The 19,789-nt window shown below is 40.0% G+C and overlaps 1 long non-coding RNA gene across 1 annotated transcript in view; it reads left to right on the top strand.

Annotated features, from left to right (window-relative positions):
• The window catches only part of LOC144587864 (uncharacterized), a 42,287-nt gene extending 22,498 nt beyond the window's left edge, over positions 1–19,789 (top strand). Inside the window, exon 2 of the long non-coding RNA XR_013543052.1 lies at positions 1–19,789. This exon is cut by the window's left edge and continues 21,750 nt beyond it. This is a non-coding gene — a long non-coding RNA (uncharacterized LOC144587864).

Raw genomic sequence — 19,789 nt, 5'->3', positions numbered from 1 at the left:
CTTTTCTCAAGGCTAAATATGCCCAATTATTTAAGTTTTTCCTCATAGGGCTTGGTTTCCAGCCCCCTAAATCATCCTTTTGACCTCCCTTGAACTTGTTCTAATTTGTAAGCATTCTTCTTGAAGTGCAGTGTCCAGAACTGGACACAATACTGTAGATGAGAACTAACTATACCGAAGAGAGGGGAACTAGTACTTCATGGGATTTAGAGACTATCCTTCTATTAATGCAGCCTAAAAGATCATTTGTCTTTATTGTAGCCACATTACACAGTTGGTTCATATTCAGCTCTACGGCAATTCCAAGGACCTTCTCGCTTATAGCATTGCTGAGCCAGATATCCCCCATCTTGTAACTGTGCATTTGTTTTCTTTTTCTGAGGTGCAGCACTTTGCATTTATCCCTGTCGAATTTCATTCTGTTGTTTTCAGCCCAGTGCTCAAGTCTATCTAGAACATTTTGAACTTTGTTTCTGTCTTCCATGGTATTAGCTAGTCCACCCAATTTTGTGTCATCTGCAAATTTGATCCAGGTCATTAATAAAAATGTTGAAGCGCACCAGGCCCAGGACTGAGACCCGTGGTACCCTACTTCTTGACCCCTCTCAGTTGGAGAAGGAGCCATTAATCATCATCCTCTGAGTACAATTCTCTAGCCAACTGTATATTCACCTGGAACATGTTCTATCCAGCCCACATCCAGTTAGCTTGCCAATCAGAATATCATAGGGCACTTCGTTAAAAGCTTTGCTAAAGTCAAGAAACGCTATGTCTACAGTATTCCTTCTGTTTGTCAGGGAGGTTACCTGTCTGGCAGGATTTTTTCTTGACAAATTCATGTTAGTTTCTAGTCATTACTGCATTATTTTCTAAGTGTTTACATAGTGACTGCTTTATAATCTGTTCCAGAATTTTCACTGGGATTGATGTCGGGCTGATTCATATGTAGTTCCCAGGTTCCTCTTTTTTGCCCTTTTTGAAGATAGGGTCAACATTAGCTCCTTTCCAATCACCTGACACCTCACCCATTTCTCATGATTTCAAGAAAATAATAGGCAGTGATTCTGAGAGTTCTTCAATCAGTTCCTTCATTACTCTTGGATACAGTTCATCTGGGCCTGGAGCTCTGAAGTCATTCAGGGTAATAAGGGATTCCTTGACTATTTGTTTATCAATATCCAGCTTAAATCCTCTCTTCTCTACTTGCACTTCACATTTGTCTGGAGGTTCATAGTCTATCCTTTGGGAAAAGACTGAGCTAAAATAAGAAGTGAACACTTCTGCCTTTTCTTTGTTGCCTGTTTTCATTTTTCCATCTCCATTGAGTAGCTGAGCCACTGGTTTTCTTTGTCTTTTGCTTTGCATACACCTGAAGAATGGGGTTTTTTATTGTTGCTTTTAGTTCCTCTAGCTAACCTTAGCTCATTCTCAGCTTTTCTTGTTTGCCTAGCATTCTTTCAGTACACGCTGAAATTCTGCATTACCTGGTTTAAAGAACACCTTTGGCTTTGAAATGTGGACCCATCCTTACAGATTGACAGAATTGTTCCTAAGCACTATTTTTTTGCTAAGTGAAGCCTGTTTGGTCCCCTGGTGTGATAATGAGCTTTCTCAATGAAATGTAGATAGTGCATAGCCAAAAGAACACAAGACAATTGTGGCGTTCACCCTCGTGCCCCTTTTTTGACCATCAAAACTCAGAGCACATGAAGGCAAAAATCCCTTCTTTTACACTGCTGCCACCAGGTGATGACTAAATCACCATTACTTCTGGAAGATAAAGATTCAGGTCCACACTCAAAGTCTTTTAAATAGGACTTTCGTTTATTATAGAAATTGATTCATGAATATCTTCTTTATGTAAATTTATTATTAACAACAACCTTATATTTGATAATACACTCCTAACGCTAACACCTCAGAATTCCCCAAACTCCACATTCTATCTCCTTCTCCCTTCTCTCACTCTACTCGAACTCCCTCTAACTGACCCTCTCTCAAGCTCCGTCTCTTATCACATCTCTCTCGGCTCCGACTCTTAGCAACATGAATATGCATGAACAATTAACATAACAAACATGAACCATTGACATAATAAAGAGGAAGCTACAATGACCAAGAACACTAGAGAGAATTCTTGACAGTCTGTTCTGATTTGTTTGCTAAACATCTGGCTGAAATCATCACTTGCATCTGGTCCAACATGACTGCTGCTTTCAATGCAGTGCATAAACTGGATGTTGCTAGACCACCAAATCCTTATGTTTATTTGGATTATTTCACTTAGCCTGAAAGGAATGATTAGTGGAGTTTAGTCAAAGATCCTTGATCTTGGTTGAGAACATTCAACTGAGAGGTAATTGGCTGGGTCGCAGAGGTAATTAACACATCATCAGATGAAGGAATAGCAGGCCTTGTTCTGTTATTAGGTAGAGTGAAGCAACTGCCCCAAGTAGCAAATGCAGGAAGAGGGAAGTAGTGACAACCACTTGCACATACTCTTTTTTGGAGGACAGGGCTGTGTAAGCCATTCAGTCTCTTCTGCATCCCTAAACTAGCCCATTACCCTCAGGTGCAGCAGGGAACCTTTTGACAACACCAGTGTAAATGTAAAATTCAAATGTCAGTACAATTCTTTCTCTTTCTGTGGAATGTGGTGGAGTTAGAATCTTGCCCTTTGCCTCAGGCAGCAAAATGTTTCAGATATGAAGGATAGCCTTCATCTTCACATGCTATTTCTTCTCATTTCAATTGGCCCAGTGTAGCGTTTTCTATTTATTAGGTCTATGGTTCATGTTATATTATGTAATGATTCATGTTTGTTATGTAATGGAATGATTCATGCATATTAATATTGCTGAGAGGCGGAGCGGAGAGAGATGCTATAAGAGGCGGAGTCAGAGAATCAAGGGGTAGATTGAGTAAGAGAAATGTAAGGTGGGCAGTAGAGGGTAAGAGTAAGAGACTGTAATAAAGTGTGTAGTTTGAGAAATTCTGAGATGTGATTAGCTACTGAAGATATTTATGAATCAATCTCTGTAATCAATAAACAAAAGTTTTATTTAAAAGAACTTGAAGAGTGGACCTGAATCTTTCTGAGATAATGGTGATTTAGGGATCACCTGGTGGCAGCAGTGTTAAAGAGGAGAGTGTTTGCCTTCCTGTGCTCTGAGGCTTGAAGGTGAAGCAAAAGGGGCACGAGGGTGGACACCACACCCAGGGTTATGGAAATAATTTAAGGATGGATGCAGTTTCATTCTCATATGTATGTGTGATATTGCCTCTACCCTAATCCAACCCAAGTTCCTGACACTGGGGTCAGGTTAGCCACACTCTGCTGCTTGTATCAGGTCTCGAACACAGCCCTGAGCCAAACCACAACTTGCAGGAAAGGCTTGTAGTGCCAGTCGCTCACTAAAATCTGGTCTTCCCAAGTCCCTTTTGCTGCTGCCTCTGGCATTCCTTCCAGTGCTTGCAGGGGTATGAGAGCAGATATCCTCCAGGGGAAGAAGGACAGACCTCCTTCCCCCAACCCAGGGTACTTAATCAGAATTTACCAAAATTCATGAGATTTTGGGAGACAGCAGAAGTGCCATTAAAATTTGCCTATACCCTAAGGAAGTATAACACATTTGATTCAGATTTTACCAACATACCCAAAAACTGAATGTAAAAAATAAAAACAAAAAAACCCCTCAAAAATGTGGTCATCCTTAAAGTAGTTTACTATACTTATCATTAATTCATGCATTAATTCATACATTAATTCATTGAACCTTTTTCAAGGGGATTTCCAAGTTCATAAACACAATCCAGGTCAGAGTGAAATGCTGTCACTAAGTACCCAGCTGTGATCCAGATGGAGAAATAAGATATGGTGGAGCCTGCTGATCTTCCAGTGATATATATTTGAAGACACACTGAAAACAGCCATCTGCCTCTGGTTCTCGGCAGTATCCCAGAAAACTAATGTCTCATTAAAGAGTTATTAACTTTCCCAAAATGTTCTTATAGGTGTCATGAGGGACATTTTGAGAAATACTGCCTTTTCCAGCTTTGTCATTTAACAAAGCAAGTATAGAGTTTCACTGGAAGTAAATACACTCGAAAACCACAATCTAATGCACTGACCAGCAAGTGATTTGCTTCCATAAATGAATCATTGTTTTTTTTTCTTCCCTCATCATTTTTATCACGTTTTTGAAATGAAATGAACTGGAGCACAAAGGTTTTGTCATGGGAAACCAAAACGTGGCATATAAAGTGCTGTGTGAATCAAGATATGCTGAAGAAAGGTGAAATTGAGAGGTTTTTTTTAAAAAAAAGTATATTGAGATAATGTTTTATTCAGAATGTTAAAATTTGTGAGAGGATATATTCTTCAGAATCTATTCATCAATTTAAGATGGGTGGGCTAGCACCATTGCTTCCTGAACTGTTGATTTAAACTAGACAACCAATTTTTGTATGTATGTATGTATGTATGTATGTATGTATGTATGTATGTATGTATGTATGCATGTATGCATGTATGCATGTATGCATGTATGCATGTATGCATGTATGCATGCATGTATGCATGCATGTATGCATGTATGCATGTATGCATGTATGTATGTATGTATATTATTTAATACATTTATTAAAATAATAATAGCCATGTGCTGTCAAGTGAATTCTGAAGTAAGATGGCCCTTTTCAGGGGTTTCCAGGTAGAGATTTATCATTCCCTTCTTCTAGAAGCATCCTGGCATCCTGTGTCTGTGCAGTTTGCCCAAGGCCACACAGGCTGGCTTTACGTGTAGGAGGCACAGTGAGAAATTGAACTTCCAACCTCTGGTTCCACAGCCAGATACCTAAACCACTGAACTAGCCAGCCAGCTGTAAAATATAGTCTGATGCATACCACAGGATCTCAGGATAGGTTACAGGGCTATGAAAAACAATTTTAAAACATGAAATATTTACAAAAGTTTATAATCGTTCACTTTAAAAAACAAAAATAAAACATTCCAACAGTAAAACCATGACACTAATTTTTAATTAATTAATTAATTAAGAATGCAAGAATAGAAGGAAAGAAAGAGAGAAGGGAGAGAGGCTAAGCATTGTGTTCCATATTGGATTTATCTGGGAGAAGAGTTCTGTGAGTAAATAAAAGGTCTGTAATCTAATTCTGGCAGTAGCCTTTTATTTTTCTGATTGAACTCATTGCAATTAAAAAGGCTATAAGAAATGAAATTTGATTTAGTGGATCGCTTATTTATCATTGTCATTTGGAGGTGTGTCTTTTCTTGGTTATTGTCCTTTTGATATATGTACATTGACTTCTGTGTGGAAACAACAGCTCAACACTACAGAGAAAGCAGGTACAGTATGTCACCTTCAATTTCCTTAACACAAGGAGACAATATCATGAGGAGTGTCAGTGAAGATTTATGAGCTATTGCGCTGCCCATTTCCCCCCTTCCCAAGAACTAATGTGAGCAATAAAGTACACAAGAACATGAAACCTCATAAGTCTTTTTGTCAGCTTTGTCACTCGGATTCAATATATTCTGGTAAGAGGTGACAGTGGTTTCTGTTATTGTGTGGGTGACTATCCTTAAAAAGAAAGAGATGTTGTTCCTCTCTTTACCTTCAGCGCAAAAGGGAATCAGAATCCTTGCCACATGAGTAGATCTATCTAGGAGATATATTAATCCATTTGTCTTCTTTATACCTAAATTTTTGAGTTTCCTCTTCTCTGAGGTGGCTGCCTTTCCCACCTCCTCTATATTGTTGTTTCCTTTTCAGTCCTTCCTTCAACATATAAGAAAAAGCAGAAAGCTATCAGAATGTCAATATTTCCTGACAGCCTACTCCTTTTTAGGTCAAAAGCAAACCCATCAAATCCTTGTTGGGTGGGTTCCTCCCCTCTCCCCCAATTTCTAAATGTCATAGATAACTGTCCAGAAGAGAGATGTCACCTTCAGAAAATGAAAACTCACAGTGAGTGATTGGGTAACTTTAGGCTGAACTTATCACTGCAGTTTTTATTGTTTTTATTTTTGTCAGCACTTTGTTAGTGAAAACAGCATTTCAAGTACCCAGGAGGGGATTGTAGCACAGGGCATGTGAGTTCACCAGCATGGAATCATACCACAAAATGTAGCAGAATACATATTTCAGCAGAAAGTTTGTTCCAGTTTATATTTTAATAGAGAATTGGCAGTAAGTAGCTAGAGGTCATGGGTTCTCCTGTTCCACTCAGGACTCCCTGTCAACAATGTATGATAGTGCCCCATTTAGTCAGGGGTACATGGCCTTGTGTTTCCATAACATGAGGTGTCCTGGTTCCCCACATTGCATACAACTCTCCTGAAGTGCCCAAACCTGCCAATTTCCAGTCATTTTTGTAGAGACTGCTTTTTGTTGGCTGCTGCTAGTGGTAAGGAGAAAGGAGTCTGTATCTGCTACTGGTGGTGACAAAGAGAAGGCTCTTTGCTTCCACCTGCTGATGATAAATAATTGCTGGGATGAATTTATGTGCATATATGTTTGTGAGCATGTGAGCACATACTCCCATATAAACAAGCACAGTCTCTGTTCCTCAAGCTAACATTGCATGCAGGCCATCCTGATTCCTCAGGGAATCCCAGTCAGCTTTCATATGTTGAAGTGCCTTTCCCTTTGATCCACCCTCCCACACTCACACTGAGCTAGTACTGAGGGTGATGAATTTCATTTAGGACAAGATGCCAAACTTGTGTATATACTGTATGTAAGGAAGGAACCCAGAGTAGGCCATCTGGGTAATCTGAGCCTGATGGCACAGTTTTCCACCAGCATTAAAGGACCAGCCTCTCCTTGTACAACTTCCTTGCACAAATTTGCTTTGTTTAGTAGTTAATTCATGTCTGACTCTTCGTGACCCAATGGACCAGAGCACGCCAGCCCCTCCTGTCTTCCACTGCCTCTCAGAGTTAGGTCAAATTCATGTTGGTAGCGTCAGTGACACTGTCCACCATCTCATCCTCTGTCATTCCCTTCTCCTCTTGCCTTCACACTTTCCCAACATCAGGGTCTTTTCCAAGGAGTTTTCTTGTCTAATGAGATGGCCAATGACTCAACTATTCTGCCAGTTACCAGTGAGATAATTAGAACACCTCATCTCCATCAAAACGGAATCATGCATAAGCCTTCCAGCAAAACATCCCTAATTTGGTGTATATAAACACGCATGTATCACTATATCTTGTTACGTAATAGGTGACACTATTAAATCAAGGGTAGAGACATTTGTTTAGAGAAAAGGCAGCAGAAGGGGTAAATTTAAGGTGTGACTAGACAGGGAAGGTGTCTCAGGTTGGATTGGGCTCAGTTGGGGTGAAAGGGCCACCTATATAGCATTTAGATTGATGCTTCTGTTCCCATGGAAACACTGTCCTTTTAACAGATGCTATGATGAGGTGAGGAAGGTGGTGAAGCTTTGGGGTGTTATCTGACTCAGCAGTTATCTAACAAATATCTGCTATTGATAAAATAGTGTTGGGTTTTCTGTCTTTGTGTGTGTGTGTGTATGTGTGTTTTAAAATATTGGAACAGAGACTGAAGAAGAGGAAGGGATGTTCCTGCTGTACACTGCCAGAGGAGGGTGGGTGATCAGTGGAACAATGGTTAATCTGCCCAGCACGGAAAGAGAAAGGGGAAACAATTTGAGCCCTTCTGGGATTGCAGCAGAGCACTTCACAAGAAGTAGCCCCAGCTCCACATGGCCATCATAGCTCTCATGTCACACCCCGTTAAGCATTTCACAATTTGGTGTCGCGCTTGGATAGATCTGCCATTGTTGGTTGGGATTGATATAGGTGACAACACATGTCAGAAACTGAAAGGAAACAATGTCATCCCAATTGCCCCCCAAAAACAGTAGCCCCTGCTGGTCAGAATGGCAATGGAAAAACACTGGGCTTATTTAAAATTACAGTAGTTGTACACTCTGTAATTGCCAGAAAATATATATTTCTCAACAGTGAACAAAACAGGGGATAAATCTTAACATAGACACACACTTTGCCCCTTCTCCTCCTGACAAACATCTGGTTATCACAACTGCCTGTGGTTTAATAGGATTATAACACATTAGACTGTGGACCACTCTCATGCCCCTAGCTAACAGTACATTGAATATCAGCGCATCAGTTATGAAATCCACATTTGTGCCAATTTAAGGTCCATTTCATGTACTGCAGTTGAGACTAAAGACAATTTATGTCTTTGGCTTCTTTTACCACAAAGCAAGTGATATGGCATGGAGCATATCTGAAAGCTTCCTTACAAACTTTAAATGGAGACCTTTTTGAGATGTGTTTGAATTAGGAGAATCTTTCCCTCACCCCGCAGCAAGGACAAACCGACTGTCAGAGCTATTCCACGCACCCCTTCTAATTTTGTGTTTTCTTGGGTTCTTAGCTATGTCTCATTACTTTGGCTCCCTTGAGGCAAGAATGACATTTTTACAAGGACAAAATACATGACTGATATAACACAAGTAGTGTGTGTCCAAGAAACAATCTCAGGCAATCTGAAGTTATAAGTAAGGGTCTAAATGACACAACATAATGAACTCTGTGCTTTTCTAATTAAGCATTATGCTATACTTTGGAAAAGGGTTTTCTATTTCTTGTTTAGACAAAGTGCTGGCTGAAAAGTTATTCATCACTGAAATATTTTTCCTTACTTATGGAACATTTCATGCAAAAGAAAAAAAAGGGAGGAGGAAATTACAGTTATAATAATATTGCTTTCATTCCACTGTTTTTGTTCCCATAATTAAGATCATGTTCTGCACTGAAGAAGGATGAAATTATACCCTCATTACAGAAATAATTAAAGTCAAATTAAATGAATTGATTCATTTTTCCCTACTACTGAATTTTATCCTTTTTCTGGCAAAAAGCCAAAAGCCAAAGTCAACTATCATACCAATGACTGCAGGATATCATAGAGAGATGAGGACTGGATTGCATGTTTTCCCCAAATTCCAATAATGTTAACCTGGGACTTGAAGATTAATAGCAATAATAGCAACAATGATTTGCTATTATTCCATTATGTTTTACCAGTACTCTTATCTACCTCTCATTTCCTGTCCTTTTTTATTGTTGGAATTCTTGCTCAGAATGCACAGGATGGTTAATGCATCCTCAAAGCATGAATCTTCACCATGAACACTCACCAGCACTATCATCTTTCTCTTGAAAGAACTCACATGAAGTGTGAAGATTCTGATCTTCTAGCAAAAATATGTGCTTCACAGCAAAGAGGCGCCTCCACACTGAGAACTGAAAAATGGATATGTAACACCATTTTTAAAAACAGGATTTGTCATGAATCCAAAAACAAAAACGAAGAAAAAACAAAAAATGGCCAGTTGACTTAACATCTGTTCCAGACAAATTGGTGGAAAACATTCAAGATAAACATGTGAAGTACATAAAAGAGCAGGAGTTGCTGGACAAAAATCAATGATGATAAGTCTTGATTTTGAAAGTATTGATAAGATTTGAATACAGGTGCTTTGTTACTCTTTGTTTATTTGAATTTTTTAAAAAGCAGTTGATTATATAAACTTATAGGGCAAGGGAGAAGATTAAAGATCCTCTTACGTATTGGTATCTGGTTAAACTGAGGCTGTCATACTTCAGGCAGTCATAAGAAGGTAAGATTGTCTAGAAAAGACAATAATGCTAGGAAAAGTTGAAAAACAGAAGAAAAGAGGAATGTGAGATGGATTTATTCCATAAAAGAAGCCACAGCCTTGTGTTTACAAGAGCTGAGCAGGTCTGCTGGACTGGGCATTTTGAAAATTACTCATTCATAGGATCACCATTAGAGGAAACTTCACAGCTTGTAACAACGGCAACTGGTTAAACAATGAGAAGCAGAGACCAGGAACAAATAATTAGTCCTCACAAGGGTTGTTTGTATGGTGGGACCTGCCCCCCCCCAAGCATTTGTAATTGGACCAGTGCTTTTGATTTTGTTCATGACAGATCTACATAAATGGGTGAGCAGTGTGTGGACCATGGATGTTGGCAAGTCCAAGTATTGAGTTCAAGTCTGAGTCTTTGGGTGCGAGTCACGAGTCTGAGTGTGAGTCTTTGGACCAAAGTGTCAAGTCCACTACTTTGAGTCCGAGTCTCAAGTCAATAGAGGGGGTGCATGCACAGACAGGGAAGCAGAGCTAACATATGCACATGCACAGAGACAGCAGGCCAGCTTCCCTTCCAGAAGCTAGGCCTTCTGCCTCTGAAGATGGCAGCAGTGGTGGCAGTAGGGGGGCCCATAGGGACAAATGGGTCTGAGTCATGAGTCGAGTCGCAAGCCCCCTGAAACCCCCGGTCTGAGTCACCAATGTGACTTAAATCAGACCCAACAGTGAATCATGACTTGTGAGTGCCCGTCCTTGGTGTGGGCTACATTTTCAAACTAGTCTGATGGTAGCAACAAAAAGTCATACATACTTTGGAATCATGGAGTTGGCACTATCTTCTTTTAACAAGTCTTAAACTATGATCCAGACTTCATTGGTAGGTGGACACAATACCTACCACTCTAGGAGCCAGTTCCTGGTATTGTCCTACCTCTGTTTTCATCCTTAATACTAGGAATAGGATGAGTGGATACATGCTGTTACCCATCCCCCAATACAAAGTCTTGTCAAGATTGTTGACTTACAAACCATGCCAGGAAAATGAAAGAATGAGGGGTCAGATGAATCAAGTCCAGACAAGGGTTGAATTGCTAGAAGGCATTTAAAAGGAAAAGCAAACTATATTCATAATTTAACCGAGATTAGAAGAGAATTGCACAAAGCAAGACTGATGTAGACAATGTATTGCTCATACATTCAGGTGTATGCACATTTAACTTTAATTAGGTTCCCCTTGACATTTAGTTGTCGTGTCCGACTCTAGGGTGTGGTGCTCATCCCCGTCTCCAAGCCATAGAGCCGGCGTTTGTCCATAGACAGTTTCCGTGGTCACATGGAACAACTAGACACGGAACACCATTACCTTCCCACCATGGTAGTACCTATTTATCTACTTGCATGCTTTCGAACTGCTAGGTTGGCAGGAGCTGGGACAAGTGACGGGAGCTCACTCTGTCACATGGATTCGATCTTATGACTGCTGGTCTTCTGGCCTTGTGGCACAGAGGTTTCTGCAGTTTAACTGTAATTAGAAGAAGGCTATTTGCTGTTCCAACAGAAATAAACTCTCAACAACGAAAAGAGTGCCACAGGACTCCCTTGGTAAATGCAAAGCAGAATTACATTCCTATTAAGTAGAACAGAAAGATCAGCACAAAGGTAATGGGAAGGAGGAGGAGATGCCTATGAACTGCTTCCTCAACAGACTTTGGGACACACAGCTCACGGGCAGTTGCAAGTTGCAAGTACAGGACTCAAATATCCAGGCTCAAGGCAGCTAGCTACGCAGCTGTGCCAGAGCAAAGAACAATGAATCAAACCCAGCTTCCAGAAAGCAATGTTGAGGTTATGGCCCATGTGGAGCCAGCAAACAAGGTCAATAAAAGGAAAATTCAAGAATCAAAGCTTGGGTCACAACAGAGCAGATCTTGCTGAGCATATGTGGACACCAGAGACACAATCCTTAATCAAGCCATGGTCAGATACCAGGAAAGCTGAATGTAACAAGAATTCCCTGAATGCATAGAGCCCGATACATATTGGCAATCTGTATTTTTCTTACATAAAACATTCCCAAGTCCCACGCAGGGCACTTCTCTCGTGAATTAATGGTCTCTTACTCCTGAGGAGTCCTCTGCTGCAATTTTAGTACCTTCTGTTTCTTTAAGTGCTGGTGTAGCTCTGCCTCAGGCTATGTTACAGAGCTCCTTCTGCCTGAGGGCCCAGGCTCTGTCTCTTTATTTCTTGTAGTTCCAGAGAGGGAAGTATGAGCTGGGGACTCTGATTCTTCAAACTTTTCCATCTGGACCATGGAATAAGATGGCTGAAATTTGTACTACAAGAATGAAATCCTTGGACAAGAAGCATGTTCATAATATCTCTTCTTCACATAAGCCTTCTATAAGTGTAATAAGGGATGCATATCTCCTTCGAGCAAATTAATGGTGAATTATAATGTAAATTCATCCCACGGCTACTGCCTCTGAGGACAGTACAATCCAAGATGTTTTGTTAGTTCATAGGCAGCTACCAATCAATGCATATATTATACCTACATACACCTAGGGAAAACTAGGTTCAGATCAAAGATGTAGATGGTCTGCATGCCAGGCTAGATCTATCCTCCAACCCTACAAATTTCAGTGCTGGCAAGTATGGCTCTAACAATGAGTGTCATTGTTCCTGCCATTAAAATAAAGAAGTACTCTAGAACTTCACTCTCATGTTGCTGCTTTATTAGATCACATAAGGGAGAGAAAAGACATATCCCCGATGAACGCACTGAGGACAACTTTCTAATTTAGTACCCACAGTAAAAACCAGCAGGAAGCTACTAGTATACACTCCAGAACCTTAAACTGAACATTCAGTTAGAAGGCACGTAAGACTTTGAAAGCCAACCCCGTGATATAGAGATCTCTGATGCTTAAGGTGTATTTTTATTCTCCCGCTACTCAAGTAATAGCAGCTTCAGGGTTTGGGTGGGATTTATTTCAAAGAAATGCAGTCAAAAAAGGAATAGTCTTCTTCCACTCACAGCACCATGGCTTTGGCAACCCTATGGGGGAGCTGAAAGGAAGATATTGAGATATTTATTGATTGATTGATTGATTTGATTTATATCCCGCCCATCTGGTATATTCTACCACTCATAGCTCTCCTACGTCACTGTCTTGTGGGGCTGCAGCAATTTAAGGATGTCTCAAAAGAGCAATGTGGCATACCTATGCTGGACTGTCAGCCTCAGAAGAATGTTATCCTTGGTTTACTAAACTGCAGGATTTGCAGATCAGTTTGTTCACAATAGTGCAGACACTGGCTTCTTCACCAGTTGTCCTAACCAAAGTAATTCTTCCCAATCAGCATAGCTTGAGGGCAACCTTTCTGATGCACACCTAGTGGAGGGCAATAATAGATGGAGAAGATTACATCATATATGTAAGACTACATTGTGATGAACGCATGGGCATCTCCCCTGGGAATTCTAGATTCAGGCAAACTGCTCCTCTCATCCAGCTCTATGAGCTGCTTCTATTTACATCTCTATGTATAATAAGCCAAAAAACAGGTAGGCACCTAGTGTGGCTTGATGGGCAGAGAGATGTACTAGGACTCTGGAGAACAGAGTTCCATTCCCGGTCAGCCTTGGAAACTCACTGGGAAAGTGGAACTGGTAAAACCACTCCTTAAATATCTCACTTACCTTGAAAGCCCAGTAAATTGGTTCCAGCTTGACAGGATATAATAATAAAATTGCCCTGTTATTGCCAAGTCCTTTTCCCAATCCACTAACTTGAGCTCATCAAATTGTGGGTGAGAAAACATGCTCCATCATTGACTGGTAATGCTGTTGCAGGAGGAGAATAAAATAGCTAAATAAAGACTGTGCCACTGATTGGACAGAATCCTAAAATCATCAAGCTAGTTCAGAGTGATTTGGATGAGTTATGAGGTACATCAGATTGATCTGAATGGGATCCAAAGCAGATCAGTCACTTTATACATATCATCTGAGATTAGAAATGGGCACAAACTGTCAGTTTGGCCGTTTGTGTTAGTTCGTTTATTGTATGAGCAGGTTTCAGTGCTTCAAAGCTCTGCTTCCTCTGGTGGGCACCCACTCAGAGACAGCACCTGGAGGAGGCAGGGCAGGGAAACTGGGCCACGGCCTCTGATCTACTGGAGAAAGGAGGGCTTTGCAGCACTAAACACCTGTTCAGCCAATACATGAACCAACACAAATCACCAAACTGGCAATTCATGCTCATCTCTATCTGAGATTGATCTAGAGATGTGAACTTTAAAAGAAAGCCAGAAAGTGTCCCAAATCTGTTTGTACAACATTACACACAGAAGCTGATGATGTCATCAGCTGGCAATATCAAAATTTATTTAAAATTAATTAAAAGCTTCTAATCCACACACCCCCAGGCTCTCTAGAGCTTACTCTTCCCCTGAAGAAGCCTTTGGGAGCCTTGGGATAAGGGAGCCTTTAATTTCTAAAACACACCATCAGATTACTGCAAAAACTGCTGATCCAATCATCCCAACTTTCCCGAAGGCTTCACCAAGGCAAAAGCAAGCTTGGAACCTAGAACTGGGAAACAGAACACATTTAATTAATTTTAATTAAATATTACCAGTGCCAGCTGATGACATAATCAACTCCTGCCATGTAAAGTTACTCAGAGGATGTTGCAAAACAGGACCATACAGTATAAAGGAAATGTGAGGCTGGTATGATGGACAGAGGAGATGAGAAAGGAGCAGACTTTGATGGATCTAGTTTGCAGTCTTAGAGAATTTCACCATTACTTTCCATCCTAGTGTTTCCAAGAGAGGATTGTGTGCTGTCATTGAAGAAATATATTTATTTCTGTCATGCATCTATTTTTTTTTCTTTTGCTTTTCTTTAGCTGCTGGTAGTAAATTCTCAAAAAAGCTACAGAGAGTGTTTTTGTGATTGCTGATTGTCTTAAGTAAGTTCTGTCCCCACTTTTCCATATTTTTGTCTTTTCAGTTTTGGTATTTCTTACTAATTTGTTTATCTGCACAGTAATTTTAATATATTAGGTACACATACCATTTTCCCCTCCGTGGGGCAATGCACATATGTCAATATGTGTGTTGACATACAGAGGAGTAAAATTATGCTTGGATATGTGAAAAAGAAAGAGGGGTCTCACATGAATATTCTGAATCATCATTCCGGCATTAAAAGGGACCTCCTAACAGAAAACAATTTCAGCCTCTTCTGAACTCACTCAAAGAGAGATGCGTAACCTGAATGATCTTATTGACATCTCCAGCTGGTATAACCTTGAAGTACTCTAGTAACCAAGGCTTTGCAGGACGTTTTAGGGCTTTAAAGCCAAGATTCACAGCATTTTAGATTTAGACAAATTCATAACTTTGCTTTCCACCAATAGATATCAGTCATAGAGAAATGGCTTGTCAGTCTAGACAATGGACATTTAATGGGATTAGTGGCAAATAGGAGCTGCAGAGGAATACAGAGGATTTATCTACCAACGTTCCCCGGAAAAATGTCCTCATTTCTTTGTATTTCTCTCAAAATTCTTCAAATCCTTGGTCTAAAGAGACACTCCAACTTGCTTTAAAATTAGTTGTAGGCAACAATGAAAAGCAAGCAAACAAAACAAAACAAAAATAGACACAAAACAACAACCCCAAGATGAGGTAAGAAATGGAATAGAATTGAATGGGCATTTGATAATAAAAAATGAAGCCAAAACTATTCTGATGTGATGGACACAAATCAGCATAATATTTTAGAAATCAGATCCCTCAAATATTATCTATAAATAGGTGCAAATTGCAAGAGAGAGAGAAAGAGAAAGAGAGAGATTGATTCTAACTCATCACTAGGAAGAACTTTCAGATGGTAAGAGTTGTTCAAAAGTGGAATAGTGGAAAGTCAGACTATCTGTTACTGGCATTTTTTTAAAAAATTGAGGTTGGATGGCTCTTTAGCAGTGAATTTCCTACAGTGGCTACAAGTTGGATTATAGGACCACTGAAATCTCTTCAAATGCTACAAAATTTGACCTGGAATGGATCCTGTAATCTGGCCCCTGAGGATGTTTGTGGTTCAGTCTGTCTGGTCACATGTGGCTGGTAAACCTGGTTGGTTTTTTTCTATTTGTAAGTTGCTATTCTGGACCATTTCCCACCCAGAATAGATGCTGGAATATTGTTCCTCACAATGTTTGGTGACTTGTTGCCTCAGTCTCTTCTAGGCCCGTTTGAGTGGTGAATTCTTTGGATGCTCTGCCCGGAGGTTTCCTGAGGCCTTTTCAGTCTGTTTTAACTGGTGAGGACAGTACAGAGTTAATACATGAGTAATATAAGATGGATTTCTAGAATACTGTATTGTTCTGGCACCTTTCCTTCACATTCTGATTGTACTGGCAGCAATTTTTATTACCAACTACCCATTCTGGCCTGGATTTTACCTACCTCCCCCAAAATGGTAATGAATGAAGCAGAAAACCATACTTGGAAGTGTTCACACAAACATAAGGAGCTAAATCCAGTTGCTAGTCCAACAGAAAATAGACTCTTGAAATGGATGTGATATGTTAGGTCAACCTTAATACAAGCCTCATTGATTCAGTGGCTCTACTCTAGTTGAGACTGACTATGATACACAGGCAATGCTATTTCACTCTAAGAGTTTGCTTGGTAATCATTAAAAACCCCTAAGATGACTCATTTGAGGAAGAACACTTCATATTTTGCTTCAGGAGAAATTTTGCTGACAAATTCAAACTACCTTTTGTGAAGTTATGCCTCCTTCTATCAATATTATGGGCATAGCTGTGTTGTTTGTTTATATCATAACACTTTAACTACTGTAGACTCCTCTGGCTTTTAAGAATTGTTGATATCCTTAAAATTTAAGTACTGTATGAGGAAATAGCCTGGTTCAAACAAGTAAAGAATGAAGTCTTATAACATTTTAAAAGCTGACTACATTTGTGTATTTTTCTTCCCTAATAAAGTAATTCTTGTATTGCCCAAAGACTATTGACAGGTGTCCTGCTACCTCCTCAGCCACTTCTAACTTACTTTGTCCCTCTTAATCTCTCTCACCCCTCCTGCTGCTTCCACACTACAGGATCCCAGTAGAGGCACCTTTCAGCCCAAGCAGGAATGAGTGTCACTCCTAAATTTGAAATTGATGCAGTGGAGACTGCTAACTCTGAATCAGATGCTACTCAGGGGCTGAATCCTCCTCTCTCCCCACCCCAGGCAGATTCAGTACCTTAGATAACTCCCATAAAGAACAGGTAAAGATCCATGTGGACCAGAAAAAAGCAACATTACCAGTTATATATGCTTTTCTAAACTGCAGATTAACCTAGTTAGTCTGGAAAAGGTGTGTACCACATGGCACATTCAAAAAAGACATCCCACAAAAATTGTATTCCATAATAACATCCATTGCAGTTAACTGGGTGCAAGTTTCTGTCACAGCATGTACAATGATTGTGAAGTTTAGCTACAGGGTTTTTGTTTTTCAAACCACCAAATTGTCAAATCGATACCCCTATTCTTTTCCTCCACTAATTCTTTCTCCAAACCTCCCTGTCCTCATTTTTCATTTCCCTTTTCAATGTTTTCATTGTTCTCAACCTCCATGAACTATTTGTCCTCATTGACGAATGCAGTCATGCACACACACCTAACTTTCTTGTGCTTCCTTCTGTTGTACCTATTGTGACAGAGGAATTTTGCCATTCTCAGTTGTACTGTCAGAGGATGACTTATTCCCCTCCAGTGGAGAAAACAGGTGGCTTTTACCTGTCCCTTTGGAAGGTTTTGCTTCCCATGACTTGATGCATTGTCAGCTGTGGGTAAAATATACCATTCCCCTGAAGAGAAATGAATCTGCATTCTCAAAGGCTTTCACGGCTGGGATCCGATGGTTGTTGTGGACTTTCCAGGTTGTTTGGCCGTGTTCTTGAGGTTGTTCTTCCTAATGTTTCACCAGTCTCTGTGGCCGGCATCTACAGATTCAGGATTCAGAGTTCTGAACCCTGTCCTCTGAAGATGCCGGCCACAGAGACTGGTGAAACATTAGGAAGAAAAACCTCAAGAACACAGCCAAACAGCCCAGAAAACCCACAACAACCATCGGAAATGAATTTGTTACAAACATTTTCCTAGAGGCCTGTAGATACAACCTATTATAATATTAAGGGATGGAGGGTGATCTCCTGACACCCACCTATCCATAAAGAATTTTAAAGGAAAGCACCAATCCTGTTTACTTTTTTCAAAACAAAATGGGGCATAATGGGAAATGTAGAAGGGCTGGGGATGCAAATTTGGCTCACATCACCCACTGCACTTGCCCACACCTATATTACAGAGTGCAGATCCTGCACCTCTTGATCATGGCCTCATGATATGCCATAGGTGATGTGGGCAAACTTTATCTCCCCTTCTTTTAAGTTGTGAAAGATTCACTTTCCTCTAAAGCTGAAAGGCTTGGTGGGAATAAACTTGGCAGATATATATCTGTTGTGCTTCTCCAATGGAAATAATCTTGAGTGCCACTCAGGAAACCTTTCATGTCTAAAGCAGTGGGTGACACTGACAGCATATAGCAAACATCCTCAGAGAGATAAAAATGAAAAAATTATCATGGGTGAGTAATGGTTTTTGCACAGATTGCACACGCTCTTTTTGTCTTTTGAACAATTCCAACCCTTCTGCACTGTCCATGTGTGCCTGTGCTTTGGTTCTCAAAGAGACAGGGCACTTGTTTTATGTAGAAGTATTTTGTGCAAATTGCAGATACCTTGATGGGAGAATAAGAGTTCCTTGTCTCATTCTTGCACTGGAGGTGAGGAATCTTGTGAAACTTGAGAATTCTATACCAAAGCATTTCATTATATTATGGTAGCCTAAATAAACAGGACTAAGGGGTTTAGCAAATATTCATCACACCCTTAGGATGGCTTTGTTTCTTTGCACAGTACATCTAGTAGCATGACAGTGGTGTTGAAATTATTGCTTAACTGCATTTCATCATGGACTGACAAGTGTCATGGATGCATGAGGCACCTTCTGTTCACAAGGCTCTGAGTATTGTGCTATCCAGCAATCTCAATTTTCTGTGTCTTATTTGCTAGAGTATAAAAGCATCAAAAGACTACAGAACAATTTATCTATGAAAACTCTAAATTACTATCAAGGGGTCTTTGTTGTTATCTTGATTTAAAAGCAAACATACATAAACTGTATAAAAACATCTGTCACAATGCTGAAACTATACTTGATTGCATTATCACAGGGGGAAAAATAGGCACACAAGGAATAGAGGCTGGGAGCTGTAATTCATCAAAGCAATTCAATCTCAACCAAGATAGTCACAAATAACAAAGGAGACAGCATGAAGATACCAATTCTCACCATACTGGAAAAGACATGATGTGCCATCTACCGGCAGAGTACCAAAGACAGGTCCGTCTCTCATCACAGCAATTCAAGCATTATTTTGAAAAATATAGGAGTTGCTGTCCTCCAAAAGTTTCATTTAAATCTTTTGGCAGGGAGAGAATTGAGTGATTAAAGACCAAGTTAAAAGTGACGCCTTCCTTCCTGTCTTCCATTAGGGTTGGGAAAAGCTAGCTTATCATGGGGCAAGGTTTATTCACCAGTGTATGCCCTGACCATTAAAGCTATAGGCAAGTTAATTGACACATTAAATCAGCCACCAGCAAAAGTAGCAGTAAATAATGCCTCCTAAAATAACTGTAGGGTTTATGACAGACATTTGTGCTCCAAACACAAGATTTGATTTGGGTTTCAATTTGGCAGCCTGGAGAATGTTTTAGTTCAGGTCAGAGCAACCCTGATTCCATCCATTACATAGGGCCTGAGCCTGTAGAGATTAGGAAATCCAAAGATTTGTGCCTTTTGGAAAGAAAGGGGTATTGCTTTAAAAAAAACAAAGAAAAACACCTTAGTTTCTTTTAAGCAAAGCAGACCTGAAATGCTAAATATTATATTGTATTATTCAATTTCTTGGTTGTTTACTTTTTCTGAATCTACTTACGG

The sequence above is a fragment of the Pogona vitticeps genome, chromosome 1, assembly GCF_051106095.1.
Source record: "Pogona vitticeps strain Pit_001003342236 chromosome 1, PviZW2.1, whole genome shotgun sequence".
NCBI lineage: Eukaryota > Metazoa > Chordata > Lepidosauria > Squamata > Agamidae > Pogona > Pogona vitticeps.
Note: the sequence above shows the minus strand (reverse complement) of the source record. Positions and strands in the feature narration are given on the sequence as shown.